Source organism: Hemibagrus wyckioides, linkage group LG06, assembly GCF_019097595.1.
Source record: "Hemibagrus wyckioides isolate EC202008001 linkage group LG06, SWU_Hwy_1.0, whole genome shotgun sequence".
Lineage (NCBI taxonomy): Eukaryota > Metazoa > Chordata > Actinopteri > Siluriformes > Bagridae > Hemibagrus > Hemibagrus wyckioides.
The window spans coordinates 5,717,655-5,736,656 of record NC_080715.1 but is presented as its reverse complement, the minus strand read 5'-3'; the positions used below and the strand labels follow the sequence as shown (position 1 = coordinate 5,736,656).

At 39.0% G+C, this 19,002-nt stretch overlaps 1 protein-coding gene across 3 annotated transcripts in view; it reads right to left on the bottom strand.

Annotated features, from left to right (window-relative positions):
• Window positions 1–19,002, bottom strand: part of LOC131354241 (receptor tyrosine-protein kinase erbB-4-like) — a 418,103-nt gene that overhangs the window by 217,601 nt on the left and 181,500 nt on the right. The gene's annotated exons all lie outside the window — the stretch shown is intronic.

Genomic DNA, 19,002 nt, shown 5'->3' with positions numbered 1-19,002 from the left:
AATTTCTTGACTATGCAGAGTAAATTTTTTATTTTTATATTACATTTCTATATTAAATAAAGTTATTTTTTCCTTTCTCAAGATTTTGGGGTCGACTTCCTGTTTATAGCTAACTACATCACCTTATTTATATCAAGTAATTCCACTGCAAAGGCTTAGCAAAATATAGTTTGACTTCTTTTTTACATAAAAAAAGGCTGTTAGATTTAACCATCTCAATTTACCTGATGTCCCCTTATACCTGAATTCATCCTAAATTTGAAGACTAAAAAAACCTTGATTTTCTATTCTGCTATTCGGTGCTGCGTTCCCTCTGTCTGTTTCGAGGCAGTCTGATTTCCGTTGATTTCCGTTGACGACATTTAAAGTGGAATAACGAATCAGAATCAGTTTATCTTCTGCATCCAATCAGAGCCGAGTAAATATCTTAGAATTCAAGGGGAACGAGGGATGAAAGTAAATCTGTTCTCCGACTGCCAGAGAAATTTATTCAGATGAAATAGGGCTGTATTTACTGACGTTTTGCACCACTGCTAACCTGACTGACATGTTTGACACAGAGTGTATGTATTAAAGCGAGTTTCCTCCTCGATGCACATAATACTGGAACGAAAATACTGTAATGACCTTTCATTACCCACATTCCACACCATCTGTCCAAGCTAACAGCGACTGGAAAGCTGGCGTAAAGCTGGTGTTATTTTCGCCGCTAATCCGGTCATGGCTGCAAGACGGTACGATCAAAGTGTTTGAAAACTAAACTAGTTTAAACTTAGTGTTTCCTCGAAACTATGATTTTAAATTAGTGAATAATCAGTGACAGATAAAATAAACACCCACTAAGTCACATACTTATGAATAAATTCATTTTTAGTAATGTTTTAGCGATAATAAACATGCTACGTTCACATACAGGGTGGCTTTATTGCTGCAAGTCTCCGGTCGCTGTACTATAAAGTCACATGAAGACCTTTCCTCAACTGGTTGCCATAGTAATCATAATAATAATGTTTCTCATTGGGTAACATAACTAGCATTCTAATCAATTTTTTGTTTTTTAATATAATATAAAATTCAGCACTGTATATATTTATCATGTCGAACATGATAAAGGATAACCAGTGTTTGCTCTACTGTCTTCCCTCCCATTGCTGCACCATGTTGCTCCATATTTGCATAAAGTGCAACTTTTCTCAACTTTGTAGCGTTGCTGGACGCGCCCACTTCTGGTCACCAATAGTCACTGTGACTCTTATCACTGGAAGTCACTGAATGATGAAAATAATATGGTCTTGAATAGAAATGGAGAGAATGAGGTCTTATCCAGGTTGTTTTCCTGTCGCATCCCTGTTTTCCTAGGATACTCTCCAGCCTTATTGTGATCCCACTGAAGATAAACTGCTTATTGATAATGAATAAATTAATTTTCTTACCAAAACCGGTCAGTCTTTCATTTTTTTAAACTATTTTTTTGGATTGATTGTTTAAATGTCGGGCTTGTCACTGGTTGAAACATAGGCAAGGGTGCAAAGGGTGTGTTTATTATTAAACCACTGCAGTCATACACTCATAGAAGAATGCCATCCAAAAGAATCCATGTGCTTGACATAGACAGAGAGATGGACACCATGAAGGAGAGGGAGAGACCATGAAAGCGAGATTAAGAGATGGTGGCAGTAAAAAGTTGGCAAACAAAAAAAGAAATGAATCAGTGTATGATATTGATGTAATAAACAAGGGCTTGATATTAAAAAGACAACAACTGCAACATGTTAAAACTCCCACTGCTGTTGTGCTGGACATGAGAAAAGTTTCTCTGGACATTCTACTGATATACTTGTTTATTTTTCCTGATTTTTTTCCCCCGCCATGGCCCAGTAGCTGCCACGGCGCTTGCGGAGGGCGATCTCACCTTGCCCCATGGAGCTTATTTCGCAGTCATTATTTTCAGCTGTGGGTGAAATTGGCCGAGAGCTAATCAACATTTAGCTCTTCTGAGTATGTTATTACACAGCCATTGATGGATGGTACAATTATATCCAATGTCACTTAGCTAAATGGGTATGTAATCCTAATGAGTTCTTATTCAAACAGCCACCAGTTAGAGTGTGTGAATGGTGATCAGGGATGTACTGGCAGATCAGCATACAGCACATGCACCATCAACAGCAAGCAAAGACATGGGATACGTTATCGAAATAATTATGCCGCTGTTACGGTTCATGTTGACCATGTCTTAATTTCTTTGCATAATCTGAACATCAGGGTATCTTGTCTGACATATTACACACAACCCACACTCTCTTTTTCTCTCTTACACTCACAGACACCCGTCTTGCTTTGTTACGTTCTCTTCAGAGCAAGGTCAGACTGACACTCTGCCACCAATCATAATAAGAGGTAGTCAGTGTGAAGACCAGCTCCTCGCTCTCAAGGACCTCTGGACTAATAGATAAAAAAATGATCCACCGAAAGCACACAAAATAAAGATGGATTCGTGTGGTGATCCCCCATATGTGCACTTTAGATTGCGTAGGAGTATGGAATGATGGCTACAAAGTGTCTTCTGATGGACTCAAAGAGCACAATTTGGTAGGTTCCCTGATAACTTTACCTGGTTATGGTCATGGTGGATCCATGTACATACACACACATTAACCTCTAGAAGGATTCAGGTTATGAATTATAAATTTAAAATCAATCCCTAATGAGCAAGCCAGAGGCAATGGTGGCAAGGTACTCCCCAAGATAATTTTAGGAAGAAACCTTCAGAGGAACTGGACTCAAAAGGCAACCTAGCCTCACAGGGGTGACACTGGATAGTGTGAATAAAAAAAAAAAAATCCCTTCTATAAATGTACTGGTCAAATGGTCAAAAAGTGTAGTTGCATAACCGGGAAATTCACTATAGTTTTAACATGAAGTCCGGGATGTTGAGGTTATGAAGAACTGTTGATTGATGGAGACTTGAGTGCAAAAGTAACTGCAGTTCAAAGCCATCTCCATGGTTTCTAAGTGGTACTATCCACAGCAATCTCATGTATCTTCCAGGCTGTCCATGTGATGCCAGCCTCAGCAGCAGTGTTGTAGTATAGTAGAAGAAACTGGACAACTGAGAGAAAACCCATACAGACAGTAGCCCAGGCTTGGACAAGGTACTGTGAGGCATCAACACTACCTTAATAGCTAGTCATTTGGGAGACATTCATATTCAAAGCAACTTACATTTTATCATTTATACAACTCAGCAATTGAGGGTCAAGTGCCCTGCTTAAGGGCCCAGTGGGCAGCTTAGGATTTAGGATAGTCCTAGGATTTGAACTCATGACCTTCTTGTCATATAAGTAGTCCAATGCCTACCACATACCTCTTTGTCAGCATTATTATTCAAAATGGGTTACATTTGCCTTGTGTCCACAGCCACAAGTATCCTTTGTGGACTGATGCTCTACTGCTGTGTTTTGAAAAGCCTTCTGTTCATCTGTAAACACAAAGCAGGTTTCTGAGCAGAAGCGGGAAAGAGAGCGACTCCGACTCCCCAGTGTCATATCCTGACCCAGTTCTGCCTCCATTACAGGCATAATCGATGGGTAGCACTTACATCTTTAAACTCTTATGCACTTCACAAAAACATTTCTTTTACAGACTCTAACGCACTTCTTGGGTACTCCGAAGATTCCTGCTGTTAGCACAGCATTCCAATCCTGGCACCATTAACAGAGGAATAAGAAAGAGGGGAAAACCCATTTGCATGAAAAGATAGCAGCAGATTATTCCAAGACAAAGCCTTATCAGGATACAGCCCTTAATAAAGAGTGCACAGCCTCTACATTCAAGGCTCGAGTGTCACAGTTCTCTCCATGCTTCCTTTCTCAAGGGAACACAGTTTTGCCTGAAACAAATTCAGTTTCATTCATCTTACTCCATGGGGGACTATTGTTGCTTACTGTGCACCTGCACTCTTTTATTCTACCACCAACCTCTAAAACACCCTTTATCTCTCTCACGAGCATTAGCACCCTGTTGTGTGCACAAGAGACAATGGAAGCTTGTCAAGACAAGTCTTCAACTGTCTGGAAGATGTCTCAAAAAGCATTTGGCTCAAAGTCTTTCTAAACTATAGGTTTATGAAGTGTGATGTTTCTCATGATTCTCTGCAGGCATGAGTGATAACAAGCCAAGGTTTGTCTAGAACAGGGGTGACCGATCTTATCTGCAAAGGGCCGGTGTGGCTGCAGGTTTTCATTCCAATCAAACACACCTGATTCCACCTGTTTAATCAACTGATCTAGGATTCAGTAGACTCTTGCTAGGTTGGAATGAAAACCTGCACCCACATCGACCATTTGTGGATGAGATTGGATACCCCTGCTTTGGTTTGCTAACTTGGCTGTTGATGCTGGCAAAGTTGTCCAATGGCCCTTTAAACAACCAACTATGTTATAAATGCTGTGGCTGGTCAAGCTTTCAATTCCAAAGATCAGGACCGGTCACCATGACCAGGTATTTCCAATGTTGTACCATTCCACGCTTTGGCATAGCAATACAAAGTTTGTAATCAACTGTCATTGTATAAAATCTGTCGAAATACCATACAATCCTAAGCAGTGACCTAAAAACATACATCATAACAACCATCAGAAAAGGAACCATCTGTTTCAAATATAAATGCTCCACTACATCTTTCTAAATCAATCACACCACTTGAAGCTCTCTTTTTAGACATCAGCAGTAGATACTCATTCTAATTCCAACTCATTTAAACCAAAAGCAGTTCTCTGGAGAGCTAGCATACTGTATGCTCTGTAATAGTTTTTAATAAGACAGCCACAGATGAGTCTGTCCACTAAACTGAAGTAAACAATTTGAAGTCCCTGATTCTGTGTACAACACTCGGATTTGCTGGCTGTCCTTTTTGTTGCTAGGACACGGCAGAGTTTTGTCTGCGCACAGGATGTACACAGCAGTGAAGTGATGCATTAGTGCTTAATGAAGATGTCAATCTGGACTTGTGGCACTGCTTGTTAAAGCTGTGTGTAACCTGTCTTCCCAGCATGGAACTGGAAAGGTTGGACATGACTTGCACTTTCTGCCCCAGTGTTTCTGCCCCTTATCGCTGGCATTCCAATATGATTTCAGTACATATACAGAAGAGTGTATAAACTATGTGACAGGAGTGATCACTTGCAGCAAAAGGTAAAGATAGGAACTCACTGTACAACAATCAAACTTTTAAATTTTGCATAATCCCCTTATCCAGAGTAACTTACATTTACACAATTGGGCACTTGAGATTTAAGAAGTAGCAGCTAGGTGGTCCTGGGATTTGAACTCACAACCTTCAGACCAGTGGGCCAACACCCCTACCACTGAGCTACGTCCCACCTTTGATCTATAAGCATCAAGTCTGGTTCACAACTAGTTAGAAAAGGAGCACTGCCAACCATAGATTTGTGTAAACATATCCATTACAGCAGATTATACTGCCATCTAGGTGATTCTAGAATTTTGCATTGTCCCTTTGAGTACATTTGTGGCATTTGGCAGACACCCTTATTCAGTGTGACTTACATTTATCTCATTTATACAACTGGGCACTTGAGGGTTAAGCAGTGGCATTTGGCAGACACCCTTATTCAGAGCGACTTACATTCATCTCATTTTCACAATTGAGGGTTAAGCAGCAGTTGCCTGGTGGCTCTGGGACTTAGAACCACAACCGTCGGACCAGAAGGCCAACACCATAACCACTTCCCTTTCTTGACTTGCAATCATCAAGTCTGGTTTACAAGTAGTTAGCAAAGGAGCATTGTCAACCATAGATTTATTTAAAAATCTACATTAAATCAGATCATACTGCCATCTAGGTGCTTCTGCTACTGAAGTACTGATCGCTCTGGTTTCCAAGATATGTTTGTATGGACCCCAATGAGATGAATTACTTGCATCTGTGAGTGGCCACCATGAATTAGTATATCAAATCTTGTGATTGGTTGCCATGTTTTGGGATCCCAAGTTTTTTGAGTGGGTTCTGTATGATGACATAGTAAGAATTTTGAATATCAACCATGTCTTAATATTTAAAGTGATGATTAGACAGTAGACAGTGCTCCAAAGAGCATACACTTGGACAATTTTGATGTACATGATATCCCCAAAGGACTGTGGATACCTGACCTTCACACACCTATGTACTTTTTGACATTCCTGATTTAGACCTGCACTGCTGTTATAAAAGGTTCCACTCTTCTGGGAAGGCTTTCCACTAAATTTTGGAGCATGTCAGTTACAAGAGCAGGCACTGATGTTATCTGAGGAGGTTTGGTGTGCAGTCAGTGTTCTAGTTCATCCCAAAGGTGTTCAGTGGGGTTTAGGTCAGGGGTCTGTGCAGGATACTTGAGTTCTTCCAGACCAACATCTCATATTGTGCTGTCCTTTTGGCCATATAATGTACTTCATAAATAAATGAATGAGATTATCTAATGACCATGTTTCTTATGATTGCATGGCAAAAATACCATATGTATTGTCTAAACAAATAAGCTTTCAAATTACTTGAGCTGTAATTGCTCCAAGGGGTCATCTAACAAATGATATCTTTCAGCTATGACTTAAATGTGGCAAGAAGGGTTTAATAAGAAAATGTTTTCATGCCTTTCTTATTTTCTTGCATCATTTCCCTTTCCTCTCTTTCTCCACTATTTATGCCCTTTCTCATGTCGAATTAAAGTCAACTTGAGTGTTCACTAATTGCAATTGTCAAACCGATCTGAGCACAGCTGAAAGGCATGCACTCTGAGGCATGCACTTCAATAGTCTTCATTTATGCTGAAGGGTGCAGTGAAAAGCAGCTGCCTAATCACTTCTGAGCTTATAGACATGTTATATTTTATTGATTCTGTTTATTTTTATAACCATATCCATTCACCATGCTTTCTGCTTTCTGTTGAAAAATAGTGCATTAGTTTGCAGTGCCTTATAAAGGAATTTCTGCTCCTAACGTCTAGATTTATGTTGACTCAACCCAGTCTGGTCTCTGCATGAGGATAAAGCTAGGATGATTCAATCCCTCAGGCATTCCTGGGCTAAAGACTCTATGTCGACTTCCTTGGACCTCCAAAAACTGAAGAAGTTATGATGATTTAATCTTTCTAGTTTGCAGGGGCTAAAGTTCTGTTGACTCAGTCCTATGGTCCTCCATGAGCTGAAGATGTTATGTTGACTAGATCGCTCAGGCTTTTCCTGAGTTCAAGAAGTTATATTGACTTGATTCCACTGATCTCTAAAGACTTAATAAGTTCTGTTGACTCAAACCCTTTGGCTTCCAAGAGCTAAAGAAGTTATGCTAACCCAAGCCCTTTGGCCTTCCTGGGTTGAAGAACTTCTGTTGACTTGATTGCTCTGTTGAAGTCCTTCCAGTGCTTGGATCTTTGAGGGCTTAAGAGCTTATGCTGATTTGAGTTCTTGGACTGCCAAATGCTAAAGAAGTTACTGTTCCGAAATTCCTGGGGCCTTGAAGGACTTTTGTTATGTTATGTTGGTTTACTCCATTAGGAAATGAAGGTATGTTGACTTGATCCATTGGGCCTCCATGGTGACCAAATCTCTTGAGGCTTCCTAGGCCAATGAAGTAGTGCTGACTTGACTCCACTTATCTTTGTTGACTGGATGTGGTAATTTATGATTGACACTACAAAGAACAACAGCTGGTGTCTTGACTTGATCCCATGGATCTTCAATAGCTGAAGAAGCTATGTTGGCCTCAAAGTGCCAAAAAGCTACCTTGATTCAATGTCTATGGAATTAAAGATCTGAAGAAGTTATTCTGCCTCAATCCCTTGAACCTCCAGTGGCTGAAGAATATTGACTCAATGTCCAAGGGACTGAGGTAGCTGAAGATGGTGATTTGATCCTCCAGACCTCATGAAGCGGTTGCAGTTTTATTAGCCTGGACCTTCTAGTTTCCAAGGGGATCATCCAAGAACTTGACTCGAACTAATGTAGCATTACCAGAGCCAGTAAAAACTGTGACTGGGATTCCATTAAAGGGAAACACTAAAGGCATAGTTGACCTGATGGAAACTTTATTGGAATGCGACAACAATCCTAACTTGACTACTACATTGCCAACCTGAAAAGATTAGGATACGTGTGTGTGGAGACAGTGTCCTCTAATGGACGGAGGACAGAACTGCACAGTCAGGCTGAGTGAAGATGATGGACGATGGTGGTCGGGGGTGGGCTTGGGTGAGCTGTGGGTTCTTTTTCATTTCCTGGCTCTAGTATGTTAAATGAGAGGGAGTGACAGGAGGAAATATGGTCTTGCTGAAGAGGTGGGTGGGAAGAGCACCAAAATGTATCTGTCAGTCAAGCAAAAAAGGGCTTTAAACACCTCTTGGGTGAATAGTGACACACACACACACACACATACACACACACACACACACAGTGTCTCCCTTACACTGGGGAAAATAACCTCACCCTGAACCAATGTATTTAGACGATGCTGCTGTGGAACAGGTCTAGTTATCTGTAGTGACACTGATTGTCAATTATAACCTCCTAAACACACACACACGCAAGCACACACATCCTTTTCCTTTCTTTCCCTCCCACTACTGGCTCTTAAAGGGGAGTAACTGTGAAAAATCCAGATAACATTAATCTTTTCAGGAAGATGGGGGACAAGCCACCCCAAAAATGCTGCGCTGACATTCTCAGAAATTGCTCATGAATCGGGGGTGCATGAAAGGAGAAAAAAACAGAGAGCATGCATTTTAAGTGCATCTCAAGTACTTCCCTGTTTGTGTGTGTCTGTGTGTGTGCTTTATTTTTATTTTTCTTCACCGCCTCTGTAGCTTATGTCCAACTACCACAGGTATGAATTTAAATAAGTTTCCCTGCATTGAATAAAAAATAGAACAAATCTCTTTTTACTTAAAATGCAATTATAATGAAAGTCTAAGGGCAGCAGTCTATACTGTCAATACTTTTTTTTTTTTTAAATATTCACATATATAATGCAAATTACAAGCAACAGCCATCAAATTCTAACAAATACCTAAGGAAGACATGATAAAATGTCTTACTCTAGCTGTTTTTAAAAAAGGTATAGAGGTAGAAAATCGAGTTATTTTGCTTTCCTGAAGGTTTTATGGTATTCATATACAATATATTTCCAAAAGTTTTGGGACAACCCTCCAAATCATTAAATTCAGTTTTCTTTTTCAGGGGTTGGGCTCGGCCCCTTAGTTCCAGTGAAAGGAACTCTGAATGCTTCAGCATACCAAGACATTTTGGACAATTTCATGCTCACAACTTTGTGGGAACAGTTTGGAGCTGGCCCCTTCCTCTTCCAACATGACTGTGCACCAGTGACCAAAGCAAGGTCCATAAAGTCATGGATGAGAGAGTATGGTGTGGAGGAACTTGACTGGCCTGCACAGAGTCCTGACCTCAACCCCATAGAACACCTTTGGGATGAATTAGAGTGGAGACCGTGAGCCAGACCTTCTCATCCAACATCAGTGCCTGACCTCACAAATGTGCTTCTAGAGGAATGGTCAAAATTTCCCATAAATACACTCCTAAACCTTGTGGAAAGATGGGCCAAATCCATATTACATTCATGTGCATGTAAAGGCAGACATCCCAGTTTTGGCCTGACTCGCAGACTCCGCTCTAATTCTATCAGGTTGAGGTCAGGACTCCTAACGGACAGTCAAGTTCCTCCACACCAAGCTCGCTCATCCATGTTTTTATGGACCTTGCTTTGTGCACTGGTGTGCAGTCATGCTGGAACAGGAAGGGGTCATCCCACAAAGTTGGGAGCATGAAATTGTCCTAAATGTCTTGGTATGAAGCTCAAGCATTAAGAGTTCCTTTCACTGGAACTAAGGGGCCAAGCCCAACCCCTGAAAAACAACACCTGAATTCAATGATTTGGAGGGGTGTCCCAAAACCTTTGGCAATATAGTGTAGCACAAGGCTCAGGCAGTTAAATGAGTAATGAATAACCTCAGTTCTGACTGAAAGGAAGTCCAATGTCAGAAATTATGTATTATGAATAAATCATTTGGGGGTCATGCTGTTATGGGAAAGTAATCTACAAAGTTAGGGATTTCACTCCAAAGTTGATTATTGTACAATAACATGATGTACTAAAGTGTCCAACATTTTTAATTTTTATTTGTTAAGGAATAACAATTTTTAACCACTTCTAACTGCACTATGAGATTAAAAAAACATCAGTGAATCAAAATAGTTCTTGAAACTATTGTTTTTATTCAGAATGTTTATATTCCGGTAAAGATGCTCTGAAACATCCACTGTTAAACATACAAAAAAAATAAAACTGAATTGAAGTTGAATTGAGTTGCTTCACCAACCTCTATACATTTTGGCTCTGTCATAGTTAATAATAGAAAAAAACATAGCTGGTGATGTTAGTGAAAGACTGAAAAAGAAACTCCGGTGTCAGAAAATGTACTGGCATTGGAGACTCCTTCAATTATTTATAAAAATCGGATTATGTGAAACATCCACCATATAAGTCATTATGAGTAAGCTGTAATGAATATCAGAAAGCATAATGTATTAGAATGAACAAATAAATATAGACCTGTGGTTTGCTTTGTAGCCAGAACTTTGGTCAGAGCTACTGTTATAGAAAATTAATCAAAACCTCTGACCAATCAGAATCCATCTATAAACAGATTTAAACATAACTTTGTATAAATTATTACTGACACGATTCGACAACTGTCTAAACTTCTACTACGTGTACTTGCGAGAAAAAAAAAAAAAAAGATCTTGTTTTCCTCCCAAATTGCTGATCATGTTACTATTCTGCACGGTCAGTGCTTTCGAATTGATTTCCGGCAAGTTCATTAAGAAATTTCCTATTTTTCTTACATTTTCTCAACCGTCTTCCGTCCCTCTTCTCTTTCTATCTCTGGACTATTTATGTCCTTTTCCGTGTCAAATTAAAGTGATGGAAGTGAACTTGATTGTTAGCTAATTGCGATTGTCAATCCAATCTCGGCAGAGCTGAGAGACATGCGCTCCTGAGCACTTCATCGGTCTTCATTAATACTGAAGGGCGCAGAGGAAAATGGCTTCCTAATGGCTGATTTTACACGACACAAACAGAGGGCGCTGTCCTGAACCTTTCACTGGCTCAATAGAAAATAAAAGTGCACTGAAAATGACACACGATGTGATGTTATTACGTATTAAGTGTTTGTATTAAGCTATACAAAACTGGCATTTTAAGAGTCAAGACGAAATATAGATGGTTCTATGAATTTATAGGTCATATGAGTATCTTAATGGGCATGCAGAAGGTTAATGGCTTGCTCCGTGATTCCTGTTTCTCCTTGAGGCTCACTCCATCATTATTTCTCTTTTTCTTTGTCTCTCTCAGCAGGGATCCAACTGAAAATGACTCTCTGTAGACACATTACCCCTTCACTGATCCCTCTGCCCCAGTGGGGTCATTTTAGGGCCACTGCCAGGTCACCTTCACAACCCAAAGGCGACCATGTGCGCTAACCACATCCTCCTTTTTCACTTCCCATACATTTGCATGAATATTTTAATCATTAGCATGAATGAGTTTCTAATGAAAAGGCATTTCATTTTAGGTGATGTTATATACTATATACTTTACTGCCGGTTTCGTCATACATTTTTAACTTCGACTCAATATTTAATGCGCATTTACATTTAGACAGTGTGAAGAGTTTTTTTATTTATTCATTTTTTATTCAAATTGACTTTAGCAGAATTACATTTCAGTAGGTTTGAGCCTTGTCATTTATAATACCATAACCTGTTCAAAAAGATAAATACTGAGAATTTTTTTTCTTTTTAGCTACAGTGGATATGTACAACAATCCGATCCATCCTGACTTTCTAGGGTTTTTTTTGTATACATGAAAAAAATGGATGAATGAAAAATTCTATTAGATTTATTAGAGTAAGAACTGAAAACATTTTCATAACGAAAGGTCATGCGATGTGTGTACCTCTCCGAGGGAGCGCGGGAGCGGCTCTGGCTGACAGAAATACAGAATTAAGCTCGTATAAAACTGGAAGGTTTTAGCATGCTTCGGCTCAGAGCGACTAAAAAAAACACGAGTCGGTTTATCACTGCGGGATTTAGAGTCATTTGCTTCTTCGATGGAAGATAAAGAAATTCCCAGGTGTTTGTCATCCAGAACGTCACGGTTTACATGAGAAATGTTTGTAAGTAATGCCAAATTAAACCATTAATGTATTTAGAATGGCGCAGAACGGCAGGGCCGGTGATTTAGAACTGTAATTATTTGCCTGTAATTATTTACATTCAAGTCATTTTCTCTATATGCAAGAAAATAATAAGCAGACAGTCAGAAACAAGACAAGTATTTCCACTGTCTCCATAGTACAATCAAGGTATGCGATGATACTTCATAGATACTGATAGAAGAAGAAAGCCTTGAATTTGCCACAAATGGGGTCAATAACCCTGATCCCCAACCACCAAGCCAATACTTTGTTTCGGTACAGTGGAACCTCGGCATACGGATGCCCTCTCTTACGAATTTTCGCCTTAAGAATTGATTTTTTGCAGGAAATTTGCATCGGCATACAAGACATTTTCGCCAGCTAAGTAGCGCGTATGTCTAAGAGCTGTTCAAAACTTGTTAGTGGCAGTGGAAAGCCAAGTGAAGCCAACTGAAACAAAAATTTTTTCAGTCAGCGAAAGCTGTTTGGAAAGCATCAACCCATGATACCAACACTGCCTTCAGCATGCGTTCAAAAGCTAGGTGATTTTTCGGGTGTTTTTTTGTTGACAGATTGGTGTTGTGGGTGGTCTGTTCTATTTTTAGCCCAAGCTTAGTGGCATGACTTCCTGTGAGGAGCCTTGACAGGGAATGCTTGGCTTGGGTCAGTTCTTTGTAAGGAGCCATACAGTTTACATACACTTCATACTGGTCATATTGGTCATATTTTTGGGTGGCTGGAACGGATTATCTACATTTACATTATTTCTTATGGGGAAATTCGTTTCACACCTCACCTCCAGAACGAATTCAATTCGTATGCAAAGGTTCCACTGTGTCTGATACTACGTGGCACCATGCGATGCAAGTCTGGATGTATTTCCTGATTACTGATCAAAGCAGAACAAACTATGCTCTGGGAAAAATATCCGAGGAGGATGTACGGCATCTCGGAATACTTACAAAGCTGCCAAAACATCATACAGCATTTAAACAGCACAGTGTCTTTAGTAGAGAGAGTACAGATGGTGGACATGAGCAGTATTCGACAGCATAGTGTTACAGAAATGTGTATATACCAAGAGGCAGCAAATTGGGAATTGGGAATGTGAACCAAATGGGCTGCAATTCATGCTAATGCTATAATATCTAACCATCAGCTGTACTGAGTTCCCTATACAGTGTCACAGGGAGCCAGCAGACTTGGGGCACAAGGCAGGGAACATCAATGGGGTAACAACCCATAATACAGCACAATCTCACACCCACTGACACCCACACTACAGACACTTTAGAGATGCTAATCAGCCTACAACACGTGTCTTTGGACTGGGGAGGAAACCAGAGAACCTGTAGAAAACCCACAAAGCCATGGAGAACATGCAAACTCCCCAACACATGAGGTGGAGGCAGGATTTCGAACCCTCAACCCTGTAGGGGCTATGTTTACACTGTAAAGCTCATTGCTAGCAGAGCACAATAGAACAAAGAGCTAAATAAATAAAATGCTCCATGATTGATTTTTATCAACCTCAATTATCATTAGCAGGTTAGTATCACTATCAGTATAGAGGAGTAATAAAAATAATAAATAAATGAATGCATCCTTAATGTAAACCACAATAAACAATAGAATAACATTCATTTATAAATAATGCCTCTTAATAAATATTTATGCTATTTTCATTCGGTTCCAAGATTCATGACCTGCTTTGGATGAAAATATTAGTTATAATGAATTCAATTAGATTTTCACCCGGAAAAGCCGAAGAGCCCAGCGTGTGATTAATTTTAATTGGGTTTAAATTGGACGCTGGCCAAGAATTATGGATTTAAACAAAAATGATAATAATAAAAAATAGAAAGCTTAATAGTCTCCATTGTTGGACATTCTTAACAGAAATACGCGTTACAATACACTTTCTTATAGAAATCCAAGTGCTATTTTTTAATGCTTAAATTTTCACAGCGAAAAATCAGAACTCGGCATCGATATTTCAGAACAGGAAAACAAAAACAGGAGGAAGGGATGAAACAAGAAGCCATCAGCGTGACCTAGAATGGTGGAAAAATAATAATAATAATAATAATAATAATAATAATAATAATAATAATAAGGTACAGATCATACCGAGCATTATGACAAACTGTTGAAGGAAAAGAGCAGGACTAGACTTTCAACTGCTTACAAAACAATTGCACTTGACCTTTTACAGCTGGGATTAAATGCCACCGAATTTATATGCGACAAAAGGAATACTTGTCTAAGCTGTACTTTTATTTGGTCCCCCCCCCCTTGCATGTGAGACGTAATGACAGCTGAAGGACAGAGTGTTTTTTTTTTGGCAAGGGCATGGCAACACTGCGAGGTGAAGAGATCACTTCAGATCACTCACACCAGCCTATTCTTAGAGCTCGACTCTTAGAAACACCACTGGGAAAAACATCCAGAGGGAGATAGTGTAGAGTGTGTTGAGGGAAAATGTGATGGGCTATAAAGATAGGCAAAGAAGGTGATGGGAAGTCAAAAAAAAAGGCAAGCTCTTAGGAGATTTCAGCTCCAGAGTCACTTTCTATACAATAATCTGTTCCATCCATTTTTTTTTTTTTGAGTCACTGAGTCAGAACCATTTTGTCATATACGATGTACCGAAGGGGAAATTTCCGCTTTATCTTTAAATAATTAGCTTTAAATATTTAGATGAGATCTGCTCGCTGAAATGACTTTCATCAAGCGTTACTTTGGAGAAAGTCCAGAAAGATATTATGTCCTATAATATACTCCTATATTTTAGATCCCAGTGCTGTTGAATTCTCGAATCTGATTGGTCAGGAGGCATTGGCACATATTCATAGATTTTATTCTTCATTTTGTATTCACTCTAATATGTTATTTTTTATATAGCAGCAACTTACACTGGGTCTTTTATGGGTCCATTTTAAATTGATTAAATAGTGTGTGTGTGTGTGTGTGTGATAGTTGATATTAATGTTTATTTAATATTTATGGAAGGAGTCTCCAGTGTCAGTTAAGCCCTGCTGAGGGAGGTAAAGCTGGAAATATGTTTTCTGACATCTTTAGGATAAACCTTGCACTTTCTGGTTTCTCTTTAACATGGCAAGCTGTTGTTTTTTATTTATTTATTTATTTATTTATTTGTCTGTCTGTTTGTTTGTTTATTTTAACTGAATTTTATTTAATTTTATTTTAGTTATTATTTTATTTTATTTCTTTTCTGAGGGAACAGTGAGAACAAGCATTACACTGTTTTGTCGACTTTCCACAAAAAAGGAAGGAAGGAAAACATGATGGTCGGACGGATGGATGGACGGAAGAATAGGAGGGAGGGAGGGAGAGAGGGAGGGAGGGAGGGAGGGAGGAAGGAAGGAAGGAAGGAAAGAAAGAAAGAAAGAAAGAAAGAAAGAAAGAAAGAAAGAAAGAAAGAAAAAGAAAGAAATAAAAAGAAAGAAAGAAAGAAAGAAAGAAAGAAAGAAAGAAAGAAAGAAAGAAAGAAAGAAAGAAAGAAAGAAAGAAAGAACACACTTATGTAAATGTTGGCCAAAAAAAACATGCATTTCAAAAAGGATCATGAATCAAACTGAGTGATCACATGAGGAAACGAATCACTCATGTGGGAAAATTACATCTCCAAAATAAAACAACTTGCAATACACTTAAAAATTAGTAAATAAATGTCAAAATAAAATGTAAAAAAAAAAAAAAAAATGCATTCTGTGAAAAATGACATGTCTAGTATAAAGAAAAGCGTTTTTTTTCTTTCTTTTTCCTTTTTTTCTTTTCCCCTTTTTTCACGTCGCAGTATTCCACAAAATAAGAGCGATGTCACAATAGATTAGATTTTTGCATATTATCTGACTCAATTGCTCACTTCATGCTGTTAAAGGTAATAGGATGTGACGGCGCTGTCATGAAGAGACTTGCTCGACTCTCTTTGGTTTGTGTTTCCCCGCTAAAAAAAGTGATCTTTTTGATCAAAGATGCAATAACATTGGACATCCTACTGTGATCCTTCTGTCTCGTAGAACATGGTTGTTCACTGATCATAATTAATGCCCTATTCTCAATTTTCAACCAACTTTCTTTTCCTTTTTTTTTTTTTTTATTTATTTAGAAAGTGCTAATGGTGGAAGTATTGTTACTTTGGAGCTCCAGGATTCCCGTTTCAACCCTGAACTCAGTTTAGTGCCCCTGTTCCACGTTCTCACGTGTCTGAGAGGGGCTCTATGGTTTCAAAGCCATGAGTGGTTATGGACATAACACAACACTGCAAAAAATGCAAAACCTAGAGTTAGGGTTAGGGACCATGTACATTTTGATTATCCGATTTTCATTTGAGAAAGAGATTTTAATCATCTATTAATCTAACTAACTATTAGCATTTTCCTCTGTTTCTCCTTTTTTCTGTACAAAAAAAATTGTATGCATTATGCGTATTACACGAAATACTAGATACTTGAAGTTAATGCCAATGTATACACAGCTCTATTACACCCTATTATATCCTATTATACTCTATTACACCCTATTACACCCTATTATATCCTATTATACTCTATTACACCCTATTACACCCTATTATACCTTATTACAGCCAGTTACACTCTATTATACCCTATTAGACTTTATTACACACTATTACACTCTATTGTCCCCCATTACACCCTATTATACCCTATTACACTGTATTACACCATATTACAATCTATTATATCCCATTACACCCTATTACATGCTGTTATACCGTTACATCATATTATACTCTATTATATCCTATTATACTTTATTACAACCTATTACACTGCACTATACCCTATAAGACCTTATTATGCCCTATTACTCTCTATAATATCTAATTGTACCCCATTACACAGGCACCATTTCAAAATGTTGAAATAGGACATTGTTCAGCATCTTTCTTATATTTCTTGGTATTTATAGTTTTATATTTATATAATTTATAGCTAAAATAATGTTCAAGAAAAATTAAATGAGCAGTGTAAGCTGATCTCTGGCTAAGCTATTTTAGCACCTCCAAATGATGCTGGTGTAACAGAGTGTAACAGATTGTAATATGGTGTAATAAGATGTAATAGGGTGTAATAAGGTGTAATAGGGTGTAATATGGTGTAATAAGATGTAATAGGGTGTAATAAGGTGTAATAGGGTGTAATAAGGCTATGTATACATAGATATTAACGTCCACCATCTTCATGAAATACGGATAATGCACTACCAATTTCAACCATACCTCTGTTTTGTTATCTTGCATCTGTCTTTTTTTCCTGCAGCAAAGAAGAAACAGGAAAATGACCTGTTCTTCCATTATTTTCTGCTCAGGAGATGAAAATCAGATGACCAAAAGTTACAGGAGAGATCGTTTAGGGTTAGCAGTGAAAAGCAGCTTTCAATGCAACATGTTGCTCTCATGTAACAAATACAATGTGTGGGTGTGTGTGTGTGTGTGTGTATACTGTGTAGTGCATTTCATATGTCCCTTCAAATCCGACTGCTTTTCAGGTACAGATTCTTCGCCATACGAAACAGCTTGTTGGTGATTTGAGTGTTCTGCACACCGATAATTACAACCGTACTGAGTATTTCACTGTATTGTGTAAAACGGCCATCTGCCAAGGGGAAAAATAAACTGGAGGATTGCATTTAGATGCCTTTCTCTCCGGACAAAACAATGCTGATGAAAATATCCGCTTACCGCATGCTACGAAAGCAAAAACGAAAGCACATTGTTCCCACTGGCACCCTGTGGAGATAATTGACCAATGGGATCGCAGTTGGCGATGCGTTGGAGTTGGTAAACTGAGGCTAATCACATCTTAACAGCAGCACGCAGGGCAAACAAGCAGCCCTTGTGTTTCCGAGCGCCTCCGCTCCACCCTCTCTTAGCCTTTCCTTGTAAGTTCACCAAGCCAAATTTTGATTTCTTTTTTTTTTTTTCCATGAGACACCAGTCACGTTTTTGCACAAACCGCTGTTGGACCGTCGAAGTCTTTCTTGTTTTGTCTCGAGGCGCCCGGTTAGAGCAGGTTAATTGAACATGCTAATTGAGAACGCGGGACGCCGAACAGCAGGGAAAGAGGCCAAAGTGCTGCGTGTATTTTTGGTAAGATTATTAGTATTTTTAAAAGACATTAATAAAACACTTCCCTTAGGCTCTGGTACTGTTTAGGGAAAAACTTCACCTTGAGGAGGAAAAGAAGGAGAAGTCTAAGAGGCGAGATCTCTCCACCTGTTCTCCGGCTGTCTCCTGGGTGATGGAAACTGACGCTTTATTTTTAAAGATAGCCCGAGATTGATGGCTGCCTCCCAAAAAGCCAGAGCAGCTCTGGTGTTAAATAGAGTCCATCTTCCTGACTGCCTCTGGGGCTGATGAATTAAACCATCCATATGATTAAGATCAGTAATTCAGCCCTCACAGCATCTCTATATTTCTCGTTCTAGGTATTTTTGCTCAGGCCCTGCAGGCTGGGATTGGGTTTTTTTTTTTTTTTTGCTATTGTGAGAACTGATTTAAGATCACGTTGGTCACTCCATCTCTTTTTTCAGAGAATTCTTTTTTTGTGTTTGCAAGCATGATCCACAGCCCACGTCCAGCGACCCAGGCGAATTCGTTCTTCCGTCAAAGCGTAATGCGCATTAGGCGTGCTGCTGAAACTCAAGCCTGCTCTGCTTTCTGCAGTAGTTAATGAGCTGATG